General features: G+C 41.0%; 1 protein-coding gene and 1 non-coding gene across 3 annotated transcripts in view; one reads left to right on the forward strand and one right to left on the reverse strand.

Moving 5' to 3' along the window:
• The window catches only part of CCDC170 (coiled-coil domain containing 170), a 104564-nt gene extending 99631 nt beyond the window's left edge, over window positions 1-4933 (reverse strand). For both annotated transcript variants that reach the window (XM_027601691.2, XM_027601692.2), the window contains exon 1: window positions 4827-4933. The gene's annotated coding sequence lies outside the window, so the exon portion shown is untranslated. The remainder of the gene's footprint in view (window positions 1-4826) is intronic.
• Window positions 4934-20026: 15093 nt separating this feature from the next.
• On the forward strand, window positions 20027-20160 carry LOC113928163. Its single transcript, XR_003521840.2, has one exon. It is a non-coding gene; the product is annotated as a small nucleolar RNA SNORA70 (small nucleolar RNA).
• Window positions 20161-25207: the final 5047 nt, after the last annotated feature.

Below are 25207 nucleotides of genomic sequence, written 5' to 3' on the forward strand. Positions count from 1 at the left end.
CTATATTTCTATTTATTTCTACCATCATTTTGTTTTTTCTTTTTTCTCTTTTTCTTTTTTTCTTTCTTGCCTTTTTTTGGGGAGATTTAGGTTTTTTTTCTTTAAACCTAGGATAGGGAGGCTTCTAACTTAAATTCATACGAAGACATGTGATTAGAGTCATATCTTTTCTTAAGCTTTAGTTTGATTAAAAGGAGGAGGGGGAAACAAAAAGAGCAAACCAGAAGAGGGAAGAAATGAGTCTTTAAAAAGTAGAAATGGGGGGGCACCTTGGTGGCTCAGTCGGTTAAACCTCTGCCTTCAGCTCAGGTCATGACCTCAGGGTCCCGGGATCCAGCCCCATGTGCTTCTCCCTCTTTCTCTGCCCCTCCCCCTGCTCATGCTTTTTCTCTCTCTAAGTAAATAAATATCTTTTTTAAAAAAACTATTTTTAAAAAGTATAAATGGATACTACCTCATACCCACTGGGATGGCTACTATAAAAAGAAAAAAGAAGGAGGGAGGCAGGAAAGAAAAATGTAAGTGTGGACAAGGATGTAGAGAAATTGGAAACTTCGTGCATTGCTGATGGCAATGTAAAATGGTTCAGCTACTATGGAAAACAGTATGGTATTGCCTCAAAAAATTAAAAATAGAAACACCATTATCATCCAGCACTCCCAAAAGAATTGAAAGCAAGGTCTTGAAGACCTATTTGTGCACCTATGATCAAAGTAGAATTATTCACTAGAGCCAAAGGCGGAAACAACCCCAGTGTCTGTGCACAGATGAATGGATAAACAAAACATGATATATACATATAATGGAATATTGTTCAGCCTTAAAAAGACAGGAAATTCTGCCATGCTACAACAGGGATGAGTCTTGAGCACAGTATGTTAAATAAATAAGGCAGTCACAAAATGACAAACACTGCGTGATCCCACTTATATAAGGTACCTAGTGTAGTCAAATTCAGAAACAGAAAGTAGAATGGTGGTTTCTGGGCCAAGGGAGAGAGGGGAATGGGGACCTATGGGTTAGTGGGTATAGAGTCTCAGTTTTTTGAGATGAAACGGTTCTAAAAAAACAGAAGTTCTAGGCATGGATGGTGGAATGGTTGCAATATAATATAAATGTACTTACTGCCACTGCACTGTGCATGTAAATATGGGTAAGATGATTTTCTCATAATTTTTTTAAAAGTGGAAATAGTGGGGAAATAAAGGGAAAACTGATTTGACTTCCTTTATAACTATACTTCACCAGCTCCAGGTCTGTTGCTCTGAGGACATATAGCTGTTGATAAACTGTTGCTACCTACATTTTCTTCTCAGAACAACCCCATCAGACAGTTAGTTAATCTGTTTCACAGAGAGGAAAGAGACTTGCTCAAAGTCCCAACAGTACTATTTACTGGAGCCTCAACTTTGGTTCAGGTCTTCTAGGCATGTGAAAACACTGACAGAGCAAAGGCATCTCTGATCTGTTTTTACCAAACACTGTTGTAGCTTTTTGCTCACTGGTATTATTTTAATAATCTGGTAACATTTTTCAGCTTCCATACCTTATTTCTTTTTTTTTTCCATGCCTTATTTCAAATGCACAGCAAAGTTGCACTGTTCTGCTCAAAGCTCTATTTGTAAATTTCCCAGAAGCATGTTTCGGACTTCTGTGCTTGAGCTGTTATACTTCAAGTCACAACACTGCTCTCAGTATTCATCATATTTTCTAGCCTAGTAAAGCTCTACTGATGATTTGATTAGAGGTAAACCCAACTTGAGAAAAATGCCACATTAAATTTGGGTCATGGCTGATACCAACGAAAGTCATCTGTTTCTGTGTCTGTTTTTCTTGGTTGTGAACTCTTGATTCTTCACTGAGAGCAGAAACTGTGTCAAATTCATTTTTTTACCCTCAGTACCCCACACAAATCCTCAATTTCTGTTTCTTGAGGTGGTGACTGAGGTATTATTAATGGAGGTGTCAGTGATGGCAGTAGGGGGTAGATGCCAAGGCAAATTCCAGGGTTACAGAGAATAAGAAGAGCTAATATTAATAAGCACTTAACTCTGTCAGTTTGGGTGGATTAGATATATTAACTGTGAAATCCCAAAACTACACTATGTGGTAAGGACTCTGATCCCATGTTTCAGATGAAGAAACTATAGTCAGAGACATAAGTAATTTTTATGCCCATGTCATCACAGATAATAAAGGGTATAATCAGGATTGCATGAACACAGAACTAGTACCTTTGGTCTCTGCAGTATTCTATGTCCTCATACAGTTGCATACTATTATATTTTATTGTTTTCAGTACATGATGGTGTGGTCAAAAAAGGACTAAACTTTCAAAAGAAAGATATTTAAGTCCCAGCTACAGCAGCTGGGAACTGAGCAAGCCATTTTCACAACCATATAATGGGAAATTCTTGCCTTGCCTACCTGAGTTTTAAAATTGTCTCAGATGAAGTATTTAGCAAACTGAAAAATTAACTTTAATAAGTGCTTTCAGCTTCTACTTTTAGTGTCAGTAAAATTTAGGTCTTTCAGGTCAATTAAAATCTTGGGCTTGGTGAATATTTTGTTTTTTTAAAAAAAGATTTTATTTATTTAGAGAGAGAGAGCGTGCACAGGCACGCAGAGGGGAGGGGCAGAGGGAGAATCTCAAACTGAGTCCAAGCTGAGGGTGCAGCCCCATGCTGGGCTCGATCCCATGACCCTGAGATCATGACCTGAGCAAAATCAAGAGTTGCATACTTAAACAATTCAGCCACCTAGGCACCCCGAATATTTTCCTTTATGTAGGCAGTACAATTTATCCTAAAAATCTCAATATGAATCAATAAGATTACTTAATATGATCACTTACCTATTGTTAAAGCTTTTTTTTTTTCACTTTTACAGTGGAAAACTCTGGCAAATACCACCAATCAGGATCACCAAAAGTGGAACAAAGTGACATCATGCACCTCGTGGTGTGATACACTGAGACATATCACTTCACAGTATTTCTACCAAAAATCTAATGAAAAACAATCAGACGAACTTATTCTGCAAGACAAATGACCTAGACTCTGTAAAAATATCAGTATCATCAAAAACAAAGAAAGATTGGGGTGCCTTGGTGGCTCAGTCGTTAAGCGTCTGCCTTCGGCTCAGGTCATGATCCCAGGGTCCTGGGATTGAGCCCCTGCATCAGGCTCTGTGCTCAGTGGGAAGCCTGCTTCTCCCTCTCCCACTCCCCCTGCTCGCGTTCCCTCTCCTGCTGTGTCTCTCTCTGTCAAAGAAATAAATAAAATCTTTAAAAAAACAAAAACAAATAAAGATTGAGGAACTATTCCAGGTTTATAGAGACTAAAGACACATAACTAAATACAATGCATGATCCTGATGTGAAAAAATATTCTGCAGTAAATGACATTATTGGGACAACTGGCAAAATATTTTAGATAGTATACATTCGATAAAGTTCCTGCAGCAATGTCAAACATCCTGGGTTTGATCATTGCATTTTGGTTGGAGAATGCCCTTGCTCTTAGGAGATACCTACTAGAATATCTGGGAATGAAGGGTCATGATGTCTATAATTCACTTTCAATTGTTTCTCCAAACAAATATAAATAATATAAAAATACTAAATACTTATGCATGGGCTAACATTCTTTTTTTTAAAGATTTATTTATTTGAGAGAGAGAGAGAGCACGAGTGGAGCAGGGGCAGAGGGAGAGGAAGACAGAATCCTCAAGCCACCTCCTGCTGAGCACAGAGAGATGGGGGCTCGATCCTAGGACCCTGAGATCATTACCCAGGGAAATCAAGAGTCCAAGGCTCAGCAGACTGAGCCACCCAGGTGCCCCTGGGCTAACATTGTTAATTCACAGAGCATGCTATATTGGGATAAAATTTGCAAAATGTCAAATGAAAAAAAAAACTTTTATTTGTACAATATATTACTAATTTTCCACAATAAGCCTGGAATCAAAGAAATCGAAATATAGGTCAGATGTAAGGCAGCAATCAAAGCTTCTAAATATTAGAAGAATTCCTAAAACATGCTGGAGAATCCACCCCATGTTTTGAATCGAAGAGTGTCCCCCAGAGATTTCTGTGGTCCAGTATGGTTAGGCTGAGGACAACTCTTAGGTTAGCAGCTCTGCCGAACACAATTCCTTCCCTGTCTCTAGCAACACCCCAGCACGCTGTGCCTGGTGGGACCCTGAGGCCAGGTCCAAGAGGGGATATCTAACCCTGGTTCAGCCAGCCCTAACTTCGTGTGTGTGTGTGTGTGTGTGTGTGTGCGCGCGCGCGCGCGCGCTACAGCATATCTGATGCCCCAAAGTCCCCAATGCCAAGTAATTGAGTAAATGGATCCAAGGACAACTGAATGATTGTTACTAGGGTGACCAGCAACAAAAAGGCCAGCGACCTTGCTCAGGACCACCATTAATCCTACCACACCAGATTTTGAAGAAATTGCTCCGAATCACTTCTAGGCAAGTAGTGTAAGTTAAACGAAAGGGGTGGGGGAGTCCGCGGGGCTACAGAAGTTGTCTTTAGAATTTCACCCGTTTCAGTGGTCAGAGAAGCAAACTGAAATTCAGACGCACGTCACAAACTCACGACCTGCTCCTAACTTCCTAAAATTAACCGGCCGCCGGCCGTCCCAGTCCACTTCCAAGGCGGAGCCATACCCACTACGAGGGACCCACGCACTGGGAACGAGAAGTTTGCAAACACCCAGCGCCCGGACGCCCCACGGCCGTCCATCCCCGGGTGCTCGGCGCTGTTCCGAGAGGCCGCCGGGGCCACCCCCGTGCGCGGCCCGCCGGCTGGGACGTACCTCGGGCGCGGGGGCGGACGGGGCGCTGCGGGCGGCGTCGCCGGCGCGGTCTGGGCGCCTGGAGCGGGAGGAGCGCAAGCGGCCGGGAGCGGCGGGTGCGGGTGCGGGTGCGGATGCGCGCGCGTCTCCTCGGGCAACTAGTAAACACGCGCAGACGGCGCAGCCCCGACGCTGGCGGTGCTCGCGGGACCTGGCGGCCGGCGGGGCTGCGCACTCGCCGCGTGGCCCCGCAGCCTTGGGCCTCTGAAATGCGCCCCGGGCGGCGGACAGACCCCGATCCTCCCGACCGTGTCCTCCGGCGCGCGGGCGGCGCTGAGCCGCGGCCTCGGCGGCCCGGTGTGGCCAGACCTAGCCGTGACTGAGCGGCAGACACTGGCCAGAAGGCTGGGGGTCCCGGGTGGGAGAGGCCGGTCTTCGCCGTGGGACTCCCCACCCCTTATCCCCCCGCCCCGCGAGCGCGATGCCAGGTCTTGTCCTTCAGCCAGGCAGGCACAAGTGACAGCGAGTGGTCAGTGTTATGGTCAACGTTCCCGTGCTGGTGCGTGAGAGCTGGAGGAGCGAGCTGACACAAAGGTCAAGAGGCTTTATTTAGCACCTACTGTATGCAAACGCTCTGCTCCTTCAGGCTCCAGGGCCGGCTTCGAGGGCGCGCAGGCTGTGCGGGAGAGTCCCGCGCTTGATTTAATGTTCGGCTGTTCCAGCCTTGACATTCTTAATGATTTTTGGACAGGGGACCCTACATTTTCATTTCGTACGGGGCTCTGCAAATTAAGTAGCCTGTCCCGGTGAGCGTTCTTGGATTTGACCTTCTCAGCAACCTGCAGGAAAATATAATAGTAATACTGGTGTTAGTAACAGCCATAGCTTCTAGTTATGAAATACTTATGTGTTCTTACAAGAGCTATTCTAAGTGCTTTTCCAGGTGTGATCTCATTGAATAAAACAAGATTATCAAGTGGACATTAGAATAATCCATTTTTAAGATGAAGAAACAATCACAAAGAAATGAAATAAATTGCTCACCAGTGTAGAGCTGGTCAGGGGCAGAATGAGGATCAGACCCCAGACCATAATACTCAAGCACAGAGAAAGTGAGTATCCTGCCTAAGGTCTCACTCTTTGTAGCAGAACCTAAAAATGGAACCCCACATACCTCACTTGAAGGCCCTTGGTGGACCTGTGTGCTGTTCTAAAATTGAACAAAATCAGAAAGATAGCAGCTCTCCTTGGATTCCATCCAGTTATCCTACCTGCATCCATTATTGGCTGAGGATTTCTTGGCCTTGACAATGGTTTCTGTTTTTACAGTTCACATTGCTATATATCCAATCCATAATCACCTCAAAGGCTTTCACTTCGACCATTAAAAAAAAAAAAATCCTTAAGGGAAACTAAGGCTTTCGGAAATTTCCTCTTAAAATATAGTATCATTTGTAGTAATCCATGCTTTCAAGTTGCAGTTTTTCCTTGCAGTGGAATTACTACACACTTTTAAACTTTTCAATAAAAAGACACTGCCCGGGGAAACACATAAATTGATGAAATTCCAAGGCATCTGGCAGAGAACCAAGCTGAGAAAGTCCCTTCCTTCTTAACTCTGCATCCAGTTGTTTCAGAATTCAATTTTATGAAGTCAAATTCTGCTCACTGTAATCAACTTTGTAATTCTTCTTGACAACACAAGATATGAATTCCCACAGTCTTTTTAAAAGTCAGTGTTGGTTGGAGCACCTGGCTGGCTCAGTTGGTAGAGCACGTGACTCTTGATCTCTCAGGGTTGTGGGTTTGAGCCCCATGTTGGGTGTAGAGGTTACTCAAAAATAAAAATCTTTAAAAAAAATTAAAAAGTCAGGGGCACCTGGGTGGCTCAGTCAGTTAAGCATCTGCCTCTTAATTTCAGCTCAGGTCTTGACCTCAGGGTCATGAGTTTGAGCTCCGCTTTGGGCTCCACGCTGGGCATGGAGCCAACTTAAAAAAAAAGCGCTGGTGATGGATGCATTCATTAACTAGATGGGAGGAATCCTTTTACAATACATGCGATGATCACCACTGTGCACACTTGATATATCTTACAATTTTACTTGTCAATATACCTCAATAAAGCTGAAAAAACAAATATGCACAATAAAAAATTTTATTCAGCATTAAGTAGATTTTTCTCTAAGTGACAGCAATGCACTTTTGTGTAAGTGGGAGCAGACAAAGTGCTTGGCTTGCCCCCACCCAGATGCCTTTGAACTTTCTGGGATGCCAAGACATGAGCCAAGTGAGCCTTTAAGGCAGCATCTGATGATGTGTCTTTGAGGGTTGAGAGGGAGGATGGAGTCTGGATGTAGGTCTGAGCTGGAGCCTGGAAGGGACGAGCTGGTATGATGGTGACAGACCAGGCAGGCTGGCATCAGGGCGCCCCAGGCGGGATGATGGTTTAAGCAAGGGAGAGAGGTCCAAATGCACAAAGCAAGTTCCAGCCCAGATTTCTCACCAAACTGCGTGCCTGGACAATTTATATTATATCCCATCATACCTCAATACAGACTTCTATTTTTCTTTGTAACATCAAGAAAGACCAAAAGCTACCAGCTGTGTGACCTGGTACATCTAAGTGCATCTTCCAGGTTAGATGCCAGGCTGAGTTTGGGCCATGGTGTGTAGGAACTCTTCCGCTGCCCAGGTTTTGGAAGAGGGACGTTGGGAAGCTTGCACCTGGAGGAAGACAACGGGGCAACAAGAGGTGGGATCTGTTGGAGGAGATGGAGGCGGAGCGAGGAGGTCTTCCAGAGGGGCTGTCATGGAGCAGCTGAGGGCTGGCCCTCGTGCCATGGGGGTGCAGATGGGGAGGTGGGGGAAGGTCTGGAGTCCCCAAACTTCCAGCCAGGCTGGAATTGGGGTGAAGCCTGAGAGGTAGCGAGGAGATAAAGCAGAGGAGGGAGGAAGAGAGAGAGTTCAGCTTGGGACAAATTTAGTCTGAGGTGCTGATAGGGGAAGGCAAACATTTTGCAGTTCGGGAACAGGAAGTCCTGGGCACATCCAGCTTAAACCAGAATTTCCAGCTCATTCGGCTATAATGTTAAATTTTATCCTGAAATATGTTTATAAACATGGCCCTGCTGAGGTATATGTTAAATATCCTCTTGGAGATGAGATAAAAATGCCTCATGAGTAGCTCTGGGAGGCAGTGAAGAGCTTTCTCTCTCCTGGCACTTGGGCTTTTATTTTGGAGCTTTCTTGTAATGTCACAAGTTTATTGCTCTGGTTTCTCCTTTTGTTGGTTTGCTTGTTTGTCCTGCAAATATACGTTTCTCATAGGAAAATTTGTAATACGATAACTTTGGGGGCTTTTACACTTGATCTTAGCCAAAAGGCCGAGAAGCGATAATAACTTTGCGGGTTTTTGACTTATATTTCAAAACCTGTCGCTGAAACCACTCCTATGACATTTTAGTTGTCTGAAGATTGTTTTAAAAGTCCATATTTGATTTAAATATTTCTCTAAACAACTGAATGAAACATGGCCAAAGGCTGCAAGCAATTAGTGTAGTTGAAAGCATCAGATTGTGAAATTGTGAAATTCTCTGAAGAAAAATGAAGCAATAATGCTCAGAAAAATATTTTGGCTGTTGTACAGCAATAAAATCTTTAAAAGAGAAGTTTACAATATTGAAAGAATATCACTGCTATATTAATTCCATAGATGTGTTACTGAAAAATTAGAACTGATCCATATAGTTGGCAGAATTTTTCCCAGACAAAAGGCAGCCCTCCTTGGGAGCTAGAAATAATAGACTACCAAGTGAAAGTGTTATCAGGTCAAGCATTTCCCCTTGCTGTAACAAAACTGGCAATCAGTAGATTCCCCCTTAACTGAAATCAGACTGTAAATGAGATCTAGTTCTTTTTGTATGTATGGGGGGCAGGGGGTGGGGGGACCACCAGCAAAGTATAAGCTTGTATGAGAGATCTTTTCCTTGTTTAAAAATAGTAAAAGTCCTTGGGTTTATCCCAGGACTTTGAGGCCCTCAAACATAGGTTAAGTGGACAGACTCTGGAGTCAGGCTGCCTGGGATGAAACCCTGGCTTTGCCATTGCCTGGCCTTGTGATCTTGGGTAAATTTCTCCACCTCCTTGGGCCTCTTTCCTGGTGTGTACTGTAGAGGGAATAATAGTAGTTAACCCACGGGATTGTTGTAAGGATTACATGAGTTAATGCCTGTGAAGTACCCAATACAGAACCTGGGACAAAGTACAAAGTGTTAGCTGTTAGCACTGTTCTTTTAAAACACAAGAGTAGTAAATTTCCTCTCAAAACACTGCAAAAAGGACTAGAAAAGCAAAATTGTTTACTCTTATTCTAAATTGCTTAGAACTTTGAAAGATCATTATCTTTTTTTTTTTTTAAGGTGGGGCGGGGCAGTGGGGGAGGGAAAGAGAGACTCTCAAGAGAGAATCTTGTGGAGCTCGATCTCATGACCCTGAGATAATGACATGAGCCAAAATCAAGAGCTGGACACTTAACCCACTGAGACACCCAGGCGCCCTGGAAGATCACAGTCTTAAAAAAATTTTTATAAACTACTCAGTATATACGAACAAATTCTTAAAGCACTTTCTTTACTTTGAAAAATCAGGATATTGGAAAGGGTTTGTAGGTAGCAACTAGCAGCAACAGAAGTGCCTTATCTCCAAGAACTTAGAAATCAATTGGCCTCATTCGATTAAACCAAAGTAGAGATATGCAAGATACTTTATAAAGACACTATTTCCCCAGCCAAGACAGGACTGTAACTTAATTGAATACAGTAACACGCATAAAGAGGGAATGTGGTAATCACAATAGAGGTTATTGTACAACGGGAACTTAGGGGAAACGCCCCGGATCTCAAATGTTAATGTCTTGTCCACTTGATACTTTATTTCTCATCAAAATTAATAAATAAGCTTTGGAGATTTTAGAAGATCCAGATTCCACCCTCAGAGCCTACAAACCTGTGGCTATGGTCTCCCCATCCATTCACAGGACATGTTAGGAATGTTCCAGGAACAGGACCCTAATGTCACAGCATACTCTAAAACAGCAATGAAAAAAAAAAAATGAATGCAGTTCTTCGGGTTCTTTTTGCTCCTACAAGTTGGACCAATTGGTCTTAAAGGACCCATGTTAAAAATTCCACCAAAAGGGGTGCCTGGGTGGCTCAGTTGGTTAAGTGACTGCCTTCGCCTCAGGTCATGATCCCAGGGTCCTGGGATCGAGCCCCGCATCAGGCTCCCTGCTTGGCTGGAAGCCTGCTTCTCCCTCTCCCACTCCCCCTGCTTGTGTTCCCTCTCACACTGTCTATTTCTCTCTGTCAATTAAATAAATAAATAAAATCTTAAAAAAAATTTCCACCAAAAAATATGATAATTTGCCAAACATTCCATTAAATCAACTTTCAAAAGCAAATGTGGTTTCTAAATTAAGCAAAATCCCAGCTTCTGCTGGATCTTTAAAATGTCTTTATTATTTTGGAAAATCTTATGGGTTTGGGTGGGAGAGTGTGGGATTTTCCTGACCTCATTTTAGACACGCTTTAAATTTCTTTTAAAATAATGCCAACTTTCTTTCAAAAAGCAACAAATAATTCTTGTTAATAAAACGTTTATAAAAGTTGAGGGTGAAGAGTTTCTCATATGCACTGCTCTGGCTTCTCAGGATTGGTCCTGGCTTCCTGCTGAGGTTTTCACAGAAGTAATCAAAAACATTTTGATGATTTTTCTGATTCAGACCAAGCTAGATTTTATTACCAACTGAGGTTGAACCAACTGTATTATATATAATATATATTAAAACTGTAATATATAAATAAAGTGATCCTCAGCTACTCCTCTCAACAATATCATAAAAAAATTAGCCTAATTTTTGAAAAAAGATTTTATCTTCTGATTCCAGAAATTTGGCGTCAGTTAAAATAACCTCTTTATAAGCTTACATTACTAGTCATAAATGTCCTTGGTCTATAAAGCTTCCTCTAGTAGAAGAGAAAGAGAAGGAAGCAAAATACAGAAAGCTGAGCACTCAGATAATCCTTTTTCTTTTTTTTTTTTTTTAATGAATGCCTTAGCTCTTCCCAGGGACGGATATCTCTTGAGGTCGTTCCTCAAAGTTTCATCGATACAAAACACTGATTTATGAGGGGAAACTGCCTTTATTTCATCAGCTAAATCAGCCACAATTACTTAATACCTGCTCCACACAGAGCAGTGATCAGAATGGACAGTGAGTTAAAAACAGAGGAAAAGGTATTTTAGTCTAAGCTCCAGGACCATTTTATAACATGTATGTGGAGAAAAAAAGAACCCTCTGAATCCATTGCCATATGTTGCAGTGTTCACACATAGCCACAAAACCGCCTGACTTGCCCCACAGCAAAACCAAAGCCAGGGCCCAGGCTTGTGTTTCCATTTTGACATCACAACCATCTATGTGGCAGAGACTGGTTAGCTATTCACTAAGCCTGGTTAGGTGTGACTTTGAATTCTGGCCTTTAGTATGTGGGTGGAAGTGAAGCGCATGACTTCCGGGTTTGGTCCCTAAAAACCTCTTGTGGGATTCTGTGTGCCCTCTCTTCTCCTGTCTTCTGGCGAGATCCTGATTCCAGAATGACCTCCACATATGAGAGGTGGTAGAGCCTCCAACAGCCTGTATCCCTGAATGTCTGCATAGAGCAGATAAGCCATCACCTCCCACACACCCATCCCAGCCACCTGGACTTCTAAGAGTACATTCTATTCTGTTAAACCACTGAGCTCTGGGTGTTTACACGTTATAACAACTAGCATAACCTTAACAATACAATGTGTCATTTTTCAAACACAGAAAACCAAAGCAAAAAGACGTGATCCGGCTGAATTTTGTTGGAGAATGTTAGACATTTATGAAAGGAGATGTATTATGACTTCCTTTTCATTTTTTAAAAGATTTTATTTATTTGAGAGAAAGAGAGACAGAGAGAGAGAGAGCGTGAGCAGGGGAAGGGGCAGAGGAGAGGGAGAAGCCGACTCCCCGCTGAGCAGGGAGCCCAATTCCCCGATTCAGGCTGGATCCCACAACCCTGAGCTGAAGGCAGAGGACTGAGTCACCCAGGCGCCCCTCATTTTCATTTTTTTAAAGCAAAAAAATAAAGCATTTGAATAGTGAGTAAAACTAAACCTGTAAGTATAGATACCATTAGAAGAAAACATGGAGAGATAACATTATTGAAGGGAATTTTTTTTATTTTTTTTTAAAGATTTTTATTTATCTGACAGAGAGAGACAGAGAGAGAGAGGGAACACAAGCAGAGGGAGTGGGAGAGGGAAAGGGAGAAGCAGGCTTCCTGCAGAGCAGGGAGCCGGATGCAGGGCTCGATCCCAGGACCCTGGGATCATGACCTGAGCTGAAGGCAGACACTTAACTAAGACTGAGCCACCCAGGCGCCCCAGGGGAATATTTTTTTTTTTAAACCAATCTGTAGTACAAGTAGCTGCGCCCGCCCACCCGGTCCCCTATGCCGTGCACCAGAAGAGCATCTGTCTAGAGGGAAGGCTCTTCATTCATCCAATAAGGTTTTCAGTGTATGGTTTCCCACAGAGTCACCCTCCCTCCCTTTTTTCTGTGTAACACTTCAGTGAAATTTTACAGGGAAGCAAATATATAAAACACATCATCTTGGCACTGCTCTGGTTGCAGTGGGGTTGAAAATCTGGCTCCAGGCCCAAACTGTTCCAGGCATCCCTGGAAACAACCTAACAAAACCCCAGCGGCACTTAGGAGCATAGTTTAAAAGCCACAGTTTATATTAATTCAATCACGAGACAGCAGGTACAGTGAGACTAAGCATCCTTAGTTTCTCTTATAATGATTGCCTTGTCATCTAACCAGTTTATCTGCATTTTTGGAAATGATTTAAATTTTCAACCTGTGTAACATCCTACATAATAGACTCCATTTTCCTTTAAAATATTTTTTTTACATTCATCTTTCTTCCATTTTTTGCTACCATCAGCCTAGTTCAGGCCCGGATTGCATGACTCCTTTGTCTGAGTTTCTCTGCAATTCCCCAGTCCATCCTGCACACATTCTCTCTCTCTTTTTTCAGAGCTTTATTTATTTGAACGAGAGAGAGAGAGAGCAGAAAGGAGGGGCAGAGGGAGAGGGAGAGAGAAACAAGCAGACTCGGCACTGAGCTTGGGGCTTGACGCAGGGCTCCATCTCACGACCCTGAGATCACAACCTGAGCGGAAACCAAGAGCTGGACAATTAACCAACTGTGCCACCAAGGTGCCCCTGCACACATTCTCTTGAGAGTCTATTCTCTATTCAGCAGGATGAGTGGACTTTATGGAATATAAATTGGAGCAGGTCACTCTTGCTCAAAACCTTCCATTGGCTGCCCATCACACTTTGAATAAAAATCCAAAGGCTTTTCAGTAGCCCCCAAGACTCTTCATGACCTGGCCTCATCTCTACTCCCCTGGCTACTCCATCTACACCTTCTTGTTTTTGCTCACACTTGGCAAGTGTGGTGGTCCCAGCGGGGACCACTTCCCTTTGCCTCCTCCTCTCACTTTCCCGATTGGCCACGTGGTTCACTGATGTATTTCATTCAGGTCTGTGGTCAGATCTGACCTGCTCACAGGGCTTTCTCAGTCTATTTCCATTCTATTCTGTCTTAAATAGTCTCTTCTTCTACCCCACTACCCAGAGCATATCGCTTCCTGACGTTAAATCATACATGGACTTGTTCGTTTCCCCTCACTGGATATAACCTCCTTGAGGATGGAATTTTTATTTTGCTCATTACTATATCCCAAACACCTAAAACAGTACATAGCACGTATTTTTTTCTCAGTAAATAATTCTATAAATGAATAAATGAATACCCCAGAGAGTGCACAGGACCTGATTATTACCCTTTTCTGCTCAAAAACATTCAGTCCCAACATTATCAAGCTATGTTTCCCTTTTGCAGCCTTCTTTCCCGTCTCAGAGTCCCCTGGATGTTGATACAGCAACATGGATGACTTTCAAAGGTATTACGCTGAGTGAAAGACACGAGTCTCAAAATGTCAATATTGTATGATTCCATTTATATGACGTTCTCAAAAAGACAAAACTATAAGGACAAAGAACAAGATCGGTGGTGCCAGAAGTTATGGGTGGGGATAGAGGCTACTTTATAAAAGAACAGCAGCGGGGGGGGGGGGCGCGGATTTTGGGGGGATGATAGAACTGATCTGTATCCTGATTATGGTGTTTGTCAAGAATCTATACATGTGTTGAAATTCATAGAATTGTACTCCAAAAGAAAATAGTCAAGCTTATCATGTGATAATTTAAAGAAATAAAATATAAATATGTAAGAAAAATACTTTTTAGTCCTGTGGATCCTAAGATCCAGAAAATTTGAGTTTTTGCTGTCCCCCACCTCTTGCTATGATTTTCCTGCCCCCTCCCCACCCTCTCCTGTGTAACCTGTTTCTGTTCCCTTTGTTAAGTCTTTCTCTACTGGACTCTCCAGTCCAGTCTTTTACAACAGAACTGCCAGACTGATCTTTCTAGAACATGACTTTTACCACTTCCCTCCTCAGAAACTCCCTATCACCTACAGCAGTGGTTTCTAAGCCTTTCTCCTTTTAAAGTCAATGAATCTTTGTTCAACTGGAATTTTTCTCAGGAGCCCAGTATGCAGATTAGACCAATTTGGAGATTTCCCTGGTTCACCTAGTTGACTAGGGGTGGGGTGCTAGAGTCCCGCTAAAGGGCCTCCCCATGACCCCCATCTTACACACCACCCCAAACCCCCAAAGTACCTCCACAGAATCCCAGGAACTCCTAGAAGCACAGATTGAGAACCAGGAGTCAACAGGACAAAGCTTAACTTTTTAGAGTTGTGTTTCTGATCTCTGAGATCTTACTACTCGTCCTAAAGAATTTATGGGACCATGGAAAGGGCAGAGGACTTGGAAGCTTTTCGGTTCAAGCCCCAATCCAGCCACTGACTAGCTGTGCGGATCTTGTTGAGCTTCTATTGCCCCATAGACCAAGTTAATGTAGTAATAACCTCTCTCATAGTGCTCTTGTGATGACATGACATAGTATGTTAATTCTTCTGTTTTGCAAAATGTATGATAGAAAAGTATTATTATTATTATGGGAGGCAATGTAAGTGGTGGCAAAACTATGGGTTTGGGCCCTTTTGACCTTGTTTAAATACAGGTGCTGTTGCTTGCTACTATTGGAGTTTATTCTCTCAGTTTATTATTGCATGTGTAAAATGGAGAGAATATACTATCACATTAGGACATGAAAACCTTCAGGGGATGCCTGGGTATTTCAGTCAAGTTAAGCGTCTGCCTTTGGCTCAGGTCATGATCCCAGGGTCTTCATGGGCTCCCTGCTCAGCGGGGAGCCTCCTTCTCCCTCTCCCTCTGCCCCTCCCCCTGCTCATGCTCTCCTGCTCGCTCTCTCAAATAAATAAATAAAATCTTAAAAAAAAAAAAAAAGGAGGGGCGCCTGGGTGGCTCAGTTGTTGGGCGCCTGCCTTCGGCTCAGGTCATGGTCCCAGGGTCCTGGGATCGAGCCCCACATTGGGCTCCCTGCTCAGCGGGAAGCCTGCTTCTCCCTCTCCCACTCCCCCTGCTTGTGTTCCCTCTCTTGCTGTGTCTCTGTCAAATAAATAAATAAAGTCTTTAAAAAAAATTAAAAATAAAAAATAAATTAAAAAAGGAAAAGACAATCTCCAGAAAAAGAAGAGGGGTCTCTCCTTCGATAAGCCTCTTTTTTTTTTTCTACACTGTGGCTTATTCATTCCTCAATTAGAAGCCTGAACCTCCCCCTACCCTTCACCCACTTTGCCCATCCCCCCCCACTCTTCCTTCTGGCAACCATCAGTTTGTTCTCCGCATTTATAGGTCTAATTCTGCTTTTCGTTTGTTTATTCATTTGTTTTGTCTTTTAGATTCCACATGTGAGTGATCTGTATGGTATTTGTCTTTCTCAGTCTGACTTATTTCATTTAGTATAATATCCTTTAGGTATTACCCTTGGAGTCCTGTTGCTGAGACAGGCTCCTCAATATAATAAAATATTCCTCCATTCCATGAAGAATTTCTGTCTACAGTGCCTACAGTCTACAATGTGGAATATTTTCAATCAATTATTTTAACTGAAAATAAATTGTATCATTTGGTTCTTACTTAACAACATAATTATATCTCTAGCAACCCATCTGTAACATTAAGTAGCAGGATAATTGAACACCTAACTGAAATTAACGCAGTTAATTAGTAACAAAGCTGGGATGGGAATTCAGATTCCTTGCCCAGTTACTAACTCTTTGAACAAGAACCCATCTTACTAATGGAAGGTGGCTGGTAGGTCTTCTTTAAGATCACCATTATTGGGGCTTCAGAAGTTGAAAATCACATTCTATTTGGGAATTGATGAGAAAAGAACAGAAATATAGAATTAAGGCATACTTTTACAGATCAGTATAAAATTGCGCCTCATTTAATTTGAAACAACTTATCAGTACTGCAATCAAAGACCAGGCAAGAATTGAGATAATTTACATGAACAGATTTTGGATTTCACCAAGATAGCAAAAACAATTTTTGTGTCATCCCTCTGGTTGGAAGAATGAGCCAGTTCATTCTTGTCAAATCACTTCCATCTGTTCACAAAAGTAATTTCCCTTCAAAATAACTACCCACTTGTTTTCAGCTGGTTGGTGGCCTGAAACATGAGAGGCTTCCATTTCGTTACTGGATTTGCTGATGTTCAGCCCTATGAACCAAAGTTCTTAGAGAAGACTCCCTTTCTCAGTGTAATGTTCAGCCTGTTGTAAAATTCCATGAATTCGTGTGTGCCCAAAGATACCAAATGTAATGATACAGAAAAACAATCCCTATTTCTGCCCCACCTATTCTAGATCATTATTCTAAAATGTAGCGATATTTAGAGCTGAGTTTTTTTTCTACTTCTACTAAGACTTCAACATATTAATGATTGATAATATGGCTTATGATCCATATAATCTCATGACTCAAATTTCTAATGATAGTATAGTTACTCATTTTTTTCAAGATTTATTCATTTGAGACACAGAGATACAGAGAGAGAGAGAGCATGAGCAGGGGGAGAGGCAGAGGGAGAGGGAGAAGCAGGCTCCCCGCCGAGCCAGGAGCCTGATGTGGGGCTCGATCCCAGGACCCTGGGATCATGACCTGAGCCGGAGGCAGACACTTAACCATCTGAGCCACCCAGGCACCCCAGTATATTTACTCATTTTTAAAAAATTTAATTACATGTTTACAAATTACACCTACAGCATAATAACTTCAATAAAAGCCATAACTTGAGTTTTGGAATTTAGCAGATTGGAGTTTAAATTATGGCTCTGTCATTGACTACTTGAGTGGCCTTGTGCCGTTACTTGAAATCACTGAGACTCAGTGCTCCTGCATGTATAACGGAATACAGGTATTTGCCCCCAGGGTTTCTATGAGGATATTATGCCACATTATGAGTAAAGCACTTAATACCGTGCCTGGAACATAATGCTCCATAAATGGTATCTATTCTGATTTTTTTAAATATTTTATTTATTTGAGAGAGGGAAAGAGAGACAAACAGCATGAGAGGGGAGAGGGTCAGAGGGAGAAGCAGGCTCTCCGCTGAGCTGGGAGCCCGATGTGAGACTTGATCCCAGGACTCCGGGGTCATGACCTGAGCTGAAGGCAGTTGCTTAACCAACTGAGCCACCCAGGCGCCCCTCTATTCTGATTATAACACATCTCTATATGCTTGATACTCACTGATTCTCAATAATTATCATAATATTGAAAATATATGTGAAAGAAATTTTGTTGAATTTTGCTTCTTGCTTTATATTTTAAATAGCTTTCTGGTTTCCAATTTTTAGGATTTTTAAAATATTTTTAAGATAAGAGTTCTAAATAAGAAAAAACACTCCAAGTACTTTCTCATTTCTTGAAAAAAATCTCCTAATGATAAAGTTAAGGATGACTCAACCCATGTGTACGTGTCAGATTTTTTCCACTTCTTCTAAGGACCCCTGGAAGGTACCAAGCTGGATAACAGATAATTAACATTAAGTGAAGGCTGAGATATGAAGAAAAAAATACAGTATAATGTGCTTCCTCTTTGCCTAAAAAACAAAAACCCTATAAAAAATAAATCCAGTCATGTCTTCCACCAGCTTTGAGAAAAGGAAAGGAGAAAAATTGGAGGGAAAGGAGAAAAATAAGAGCAGGTGTTCTTAACTGTTTTTGTGCTATCAACTTCCCCAAATAGTGTCTTAATTTTTGACATAATGATGAAACAATAATTCAAGATGGCTGAAACAACTGTTATATTATATGAAAAGACCTATGATTTCCCCAGGTGACAAAGGGACAGGTACCACTAATATTGCTGAAGTTTATGGCCCCTATACAAAATTGAAGGAAATACTTTAGGAAGCCATGTAAAAACCTAAAAATGTGCTCATTATAATTGTAACTATATAAATATAGAAGAACATGAAAGGGAATAAGCTGAAAAATTGGGACTGAATTATGGACCTTTTAAAACTTTTTTGCCAATATTGCTGCAATTACAAATCATCAAAAATCGTCAACCATAAAAATTTACAATTGACATAAAAAATTGAAGGAAATAATAAATTTCAATTTAGGATTAATGAAAATGAAGATGAAACTTTTTCCCAGTCAAGTTTACAGACTGCCTGGATATGTCTGATGAACCCCTTGGACACCACTTGTTTCATTTCTGTATTGAAGGCATACCACGCCCAATTTGTATATTCTTTTTTTTTTTTAAGATTTATTTATCTGAGAGAGAGCACGCACAGGGTGGAGCCGGGTGGGGGGGGCAGAGGGGGAGAGAGAATCTCCAGCAGCCTCCCGACTGAGCAGAGAGCCCGATCCAGGGCTCAATCTCACACCCCTGAGAATCATGACCTAAGCTGAGATCAAGAGTTGGTCACTTAACCGACTGAGCCACCCAGGTGCCCCCTAATTCATAACTTTTTAAATGTAAGGTATAATTGGAATATTCGTTCCTTTAAATTTTCTGAATCACAGTAAAAATTAATTTGCTATATTAAAATTAACCAAATAAGAAAACAAACATAGTAGTGCTTTTTCTCTTCACGTAAAGGTTAAATGAATGGAAAGCAATTATTTTTATTTTCTTACAAAGTTTTTTCTAGGGCGCCTGGATGGCTCAGTCATTAAGCGTCTGCCTTCAGCTCAGGTCATGATCCTGGGGTCCTGGGATCGAGCCTCACATCGGGCTCCCTGCTATGCAGGAAGCCTGCTTCTCCCTCTGCCTCTGCTGCTTCCCCTGCTGTGCTTTCTCTCTCTGTCAAATAAATAAAATTAAATTAAATTAAAATATTTTCTAGAGTGACTTTTCTATATTGTTAACAAAATTCTTTTTTTTACTTTTCCTGAGTTTTAATTTTATTTTCTCATCTATTTTTATATACTTCTACGATAAACCACTATCATATTTTGTTGCAAATATTATATGTATACATAAAATTTCAGCCAAGAAAGGAACGAGGACATAATTTTTTTGTCATTGACCTTACTGCATTTTGCCATGACAGACACCAGAATCCTAGTGGTATAATGATTTTAAAGTTGAAACCACAAGAATGTGTGCAGTCAACAATGAAAATTATACTCTGCCAGTTTTGTTTTTGTTTTGTTTTTGCTGAAATCTACTTTGCTAAATAGTACAGGAGGAAAATCCAGCCACTTTACTATGCTAAAGGATCTCCCCCTTGTGCCTAAACTTTGTATTGAACTCAAAAGGATTGAAAGTCACGATATATGGCATGAATTTAAAAAAAAAAAAAAAAAGAGTAAGGAAAAATGAGACTTTCCTTCTCATATCAAGCAGTTTCTCAATATTGAGGGTTTGGGGTTATAAGTCTAATACAAATACCATTCTAGCAGGACCAGAATAATTGGATAGCTTCAAATAATTTGCAGTAACTGAAGACTTACAAATCTTAATGGGAGTTAGTTGTCCAAAGATGTTCATTCAGCCTCTTTTATAATAGCAAAAGTTTTGAACAATCTACGTAACAAAAGAAAATATGATGTAGCTCTATGATGAAATGTTTATAGCCATTAAAAATCACATTTTTGATCTGCAGCCAATTAAGCCGACTGTGCTCTTTGTCCATGGGGGCCCAGTGTGCCATGGCTGCGAACAGTAGCCTCCTTGGTACTGTATACAGCCTGTTGATTGTATGGGTTGCCCCAAGGGACCTTGGAGACAGCCCTTTCCAGTGGATATTGAGGTCTGACCTCATGCTATCTCCAATCTAGGCTGCAGACAGGTATGCGGGGTGCCTTTGGAAAGCCCCAGGGCACAGTAGCCAGGGTCTACATTGGCCAAGTCATCATGTCCAACCATACCAAGCTGCAGAACAAGGAACATGTGATCGAGGCCCTACACAGGGCCAAGTTCAAGTTCCCTGGCCTCCAGAAGATCCACATCTCCAAGACATGGGGCTTTACTAAGTTTAACGCGGATGAATTTGAAGACATGGTGGCTGAAAAGGGCTTATCCCAGATGGCTGTGGGGCCAAATACATCCCTAATCGTGGCCCCTTGGACAAATGGAGGGCTCTGCACTCATGAGAACCTCAGCACTGCCCCCTCCCTATTCATGCCCACCAATAAAACCTACTTCCTGTCAAAAAAAAAAAATCACATTTTTGAGGCAAAGGGAACAAAAACAAAAATGAACTAATGGGACTTCATTAGGATAAAAAGCTTTTTGCATAGCCAAGGAAACAGTCAACAAAACTAAAAGGCAACTGGGGCGCCTGGGTGGCTCAGTCGTCAAACATCTGCCTTCGGCTCAGGTCGTGATCCCAGGGTCCTGGGATCGAACCCCGCATTGGGCTCCCTGCTCCGCGGGAAGACTGCTTCTCCCTCTCCCACTCCCCCTGCTTGTGTTCCCTCTCTCGCTGTGTCTCTATCAAATAAACAAAATCTTAAAAAAAAAAAAAAACTAAAAGGCAACCTATGGAATGGGAGATATTTGCAAATGACATATCAGATAAAGGGCTAGTATCCAAAGTCTATAAAGAACTTATCAAACTCAATACCCCCCCCAAAAAAATACTCCAGTCAAGAAATGGTCAGGAGACACAAACAGGTATTTCTCCAAAGAAGACATACAAATGGCTAACAGGCACATGAAAAAATGTTCAATATCAGTCAGCATCAGGGAAATAGAAATCAAAATCACAATGAGATACCACCTTACACCTGTCAGAATGGCTAAAATTAACAAGTCAGGAAACGACAGATGTTGGCGAGGATGCGGAGAAAGGGGAACCCTCCTACACTGTTGGTGGGAATGCAAGCTGGTGCAGACACTCTAGAAAACCGTATGGAGGCCCCTCAAAAAGTTAAAAATAGAGCTACTCTATGACCCAGCAATTGAACTACTAGGCATTTATCCAAAGGATACAAACATAGTGATTTGAAGGGGCACACGCACCCCAATGTTTATAGCATCAATGTCCACAATAGTCAAAATATGGAAAGAGCCCAGATGTCCATTGACAGATATATATATATATACCTCTTGTGTGTGTATATATATGTACACACACACACACACACACACACACACACACACACACACACAAATGGAACATTATTCAGCCATCAAAAAGAATGAAATCATGCCATTCACAACTATGTAGATGGAACTAGAGGGTATTGTGCTAAGTGAAATAGGTCAGTCAAAGAAAGACAAATACCATATGATTTCACTTATATGTGGAATTTAAGAAACAAAACAGATGAACATAGGGGAAGGAAAGGAAAAATAAGATGAAAACAGAGGGAGGCAAACTATAAGAGATGCTGAACTCTAGGAAACAAACTGAGGGTTGCTGGAGGGCAGGTGGGTTGGAGGATGGGGTAACTGGCTGATGGGCATTAAGGAGGGCACTTGATGTCATGAGCACTGGGTATTATATGCAACTGATGAATCACTAAATTCTACCCCTGAAACTAATAATACACTATATGTTAACTAAAATGAATTTAACTAAAAATTTTAAAAATCACATTTTTGAAGAATTTTTAACTATGGGAAATTGACCACAATATAATATTGAATAAAACAGTATTCAAAAATACATATATTTATGGAAAACTCCCAATTATATAATATATACTTCTTATTCATTCAACAAGTACTGTTTGATCTAACTGATCAGGCTAACAGACCCATTTCATCCTTTAGACTTCAATGTAAATAGCATCACCTCAGAGGCTTAAAAAATTATTTCCAATGCTAAAATTCATCACCTATCCATCAGTCATTCATTGCCCCAACCGTGTGTGGGACAAATATGCAGAAGCCACAGTGTGTAGCTGCCCCAAGAAATATACAATTAATGGGATTCAACACTTTAGAAATGTCTTCTGTATGAATGATTTTCCCTCTTATTTTCTAAAAGGTCTGAAAATGGAGTGGATATTAAAGAAACTGGAAGGGAGGAATGTGACCCACCAAGAAAATCAGAAAGGAAGAACAATGTGAATGGTGGTCTCTAAGGGATGGTTTAGCTTAACCTGATGCTCCACTCACAACAGCATCTCCCTGTCTGCAGATTACCAAGGAAGGGAAAAGATCAGGTTTTATGGAATATCAGGTGGCCACTAGGGGGTGCTAAAATGCTAATATCCCTGCACGACTCCTTTTCCTAGGGGACTCTGGATTTGAGATTGAATATAGTTCAAGTTGACTAGAAATAACTTTTCTTTTTCCAGTAAAATGGTGAGAATGTGACAGGTCACATGATTCATAGGAGACCAGGGATTAGAAATCCAGTATGTATGAGTCCCAGGCCATTACTGAGTCCCAGGCCATACTGCTACCCAAGGGAAAAAACAAAAACAAAATCTCCAACAAACTTCTATCCCTCCAGCAGGAACTACTTAGCAAATTAGAAAAAAGTAAAATAACAACAACAATAACAACGAAACCAATTAACCAGACAAAAACTTCAGGAGTTGGAAAAAATACTTCATGGTTAAAAAAATTTTTTTTTTCAGACAGTAGGATCCTTTTTTATCTTAGGCATGTATAAAAAATGTCTAAATATGGAGAAAAACTTAGAAATACATACATAAAAAGCAATCAGGGTATTTGAAGTTGCTAGGATTATGTTCTTGTTCTTCCCATTTTTTTCCCTCTGCTTTATTCACTTTCTGTAATTTCAAGATATCACTGATTGCTTACCATGGCAGACATTACATTAACACTTCATTCAGGTTATAAGACATGCATGTGTAGAAGTGTTCAGTCTCCCCAACACCTACCCCCAGTTCAGAAAAGAAAACAAAAATAGTAGAGAGGAGAAGAAAAGTTTTATGGAGGGAGAGGCTCTAAACAAGACTCAGTGGGGGTGTGGGCAGAAACAACTGTCAGAAACATGGGTGGGAGAGAGAATTTTAATTTTTTTACTTTAATTTTATAGTAAATTATACTTTAAGTATAACTCTGAATTATGTTTTTGATCCACTCTGAAGTTCTCTTAAATAAAATGTAAATAAAGAGTTTGAACTATGTTGAGATTGCCTTTTGTGGTGGTTATTTCTTTTATAGAAACGTGACCTTGAGGTTGAACAACACGGGTTTGGGCCTGATAAAGAATCAAAAATATTACTGCATTTTATCCAACACAAAATACTGCCTCAAATTATAGGAATAAAAGCTGGATCCCCTCAACTGTTTAATCAGAAAGTAACATAAACCCATAAAGTATAAACTACCATCCTCCCCTAATTATTTACCTGCCCTTCTTCCATATTTCCATCATAATATATATAAGATACTGGATCTATGTCTTGATAAAAATGTATTGCATGAAATGTAATGGCTGCTTTATCCAGGAGTTACTTCATACTTAACCAAGTATGGTATCTGCAGATGAAACAATTGCAGGAGCTATTTTGGGAAAGTTTCTCCAAGATCACTCAACCCCACGCCCAGTGGACTCCAGAGCCTCAGCTTTCCCCGTTATCCTACTCTGGAGCTATGCCAAACAAAGAAGGGCCAATCATGCTGGGTTGAAATAAGTGGGAGAGCAGAAGACTGTAGGCAGAGCCCTAACCATTGGATGTTTCTCTCTCACTTCAATGGCCCTGAAGGGGATGTTAAGAAGCAGTTCAGGGCGCCTGGGTGGCTCAGATGGTTGAGCATCTGCCTTCGGCTCAGGTCATGATCCCAGGGTCCTGGGATCGAGTCCCGCATCGGGCTCCCTGCTCCTTGGGAGCCTGCTTCTCCCTCTGCTTCTCTCTCTCTCTCTCCCTCTGTCTCTCATGAATAAATAAATAAAATCTTTAAAAAAAAAAAAAGTAGTTCAAAAACCAAGGCTTTGCAATGAAAGAAAAAGTAGGTAAAAGGATTTCATCAAAATAGAAAACTTTTGTGCTGTAAACAATGCCATCAAGAAAGTGAAAAGACAGAAGAAAGAAAGAAAGAAGAAAAAGAAAGAAGAAAGAAAGAAAGAAAAAAGAAAGAAAGAAAGAGAAAGAAAGAAAGAAAAAGAAAGAAAGAAAGAAAGAAAGAAAAAAAGAAAGAAAGAAAAGAAAGAAAGAAAGAAGAAAGAAAGAAAAAAAGAAAGAAAGAAAAGAAAAAGAAAAAGAAAGAAAGAAAGAAAGAAAGAAAGAAAGAAAGAAAGAAAGAAAGAAAGAAAGAAGAAAGAAAAAGAAGAAAAAGAAAGAAAGAAAGAAAGAAAAAAAAGAAAGAAAGAAAGAAAGAAAGAAAGAAAGAAAGAAGGAAAGAAAGAAAGAAAGAAAGAAAGAAAGAAAGAAAGAAAGAAAGAAAGAAAGAAAGAACGAACGAACGAACTCGAAAGAGAAAAGACAAGCCACAGGATGGGAGAAAATATTTGCAAATTATGCATCTGATGAGATGTATGCAGAATATATAGACACTCTTACAACTCAATAATAAAAAGATAATCTAATTTTTAAATGGGCGAAGGTATTAAAGACGTTTCTCCAAAGAAGATATACAAATGGCCAATCAGCACATGCAAATATGCTCTAATATGCTCACCATTAGTCATTAGGGAAATACAAATCCAAACCACAATGAGATACCTCTTCACACCCCGTAGTACACTATAATAAAAAACACAGATAATAACAAGTGCTGACAAGGATATGGAGAAACTGGAGACCTCATGCATTGCTGGTGATGGGAAAAATGGGTGAGTGGGAGTGGGATTGTGATTTCGACATCTGGAGACTGACGGCAGCTACCCCTGTGCTGAGCACAGCATAACGCA

This window comes from Zalophus californianus, chromosome 7 (assembly GCF_009762305.2).
Source record: "Zalophus californianus isolate mZalCal1 chromosome 7, mZalCal1.pri.v2, whole genome shotgun sequence".
In the NCBI taxonomy this organism is placed as follows: domain Eukaryota; kingdom Metazoa; phylum Chordata; class Mammalia; order Carnivora; family Otariidae; genus Zalophus; species Zalophus californianus.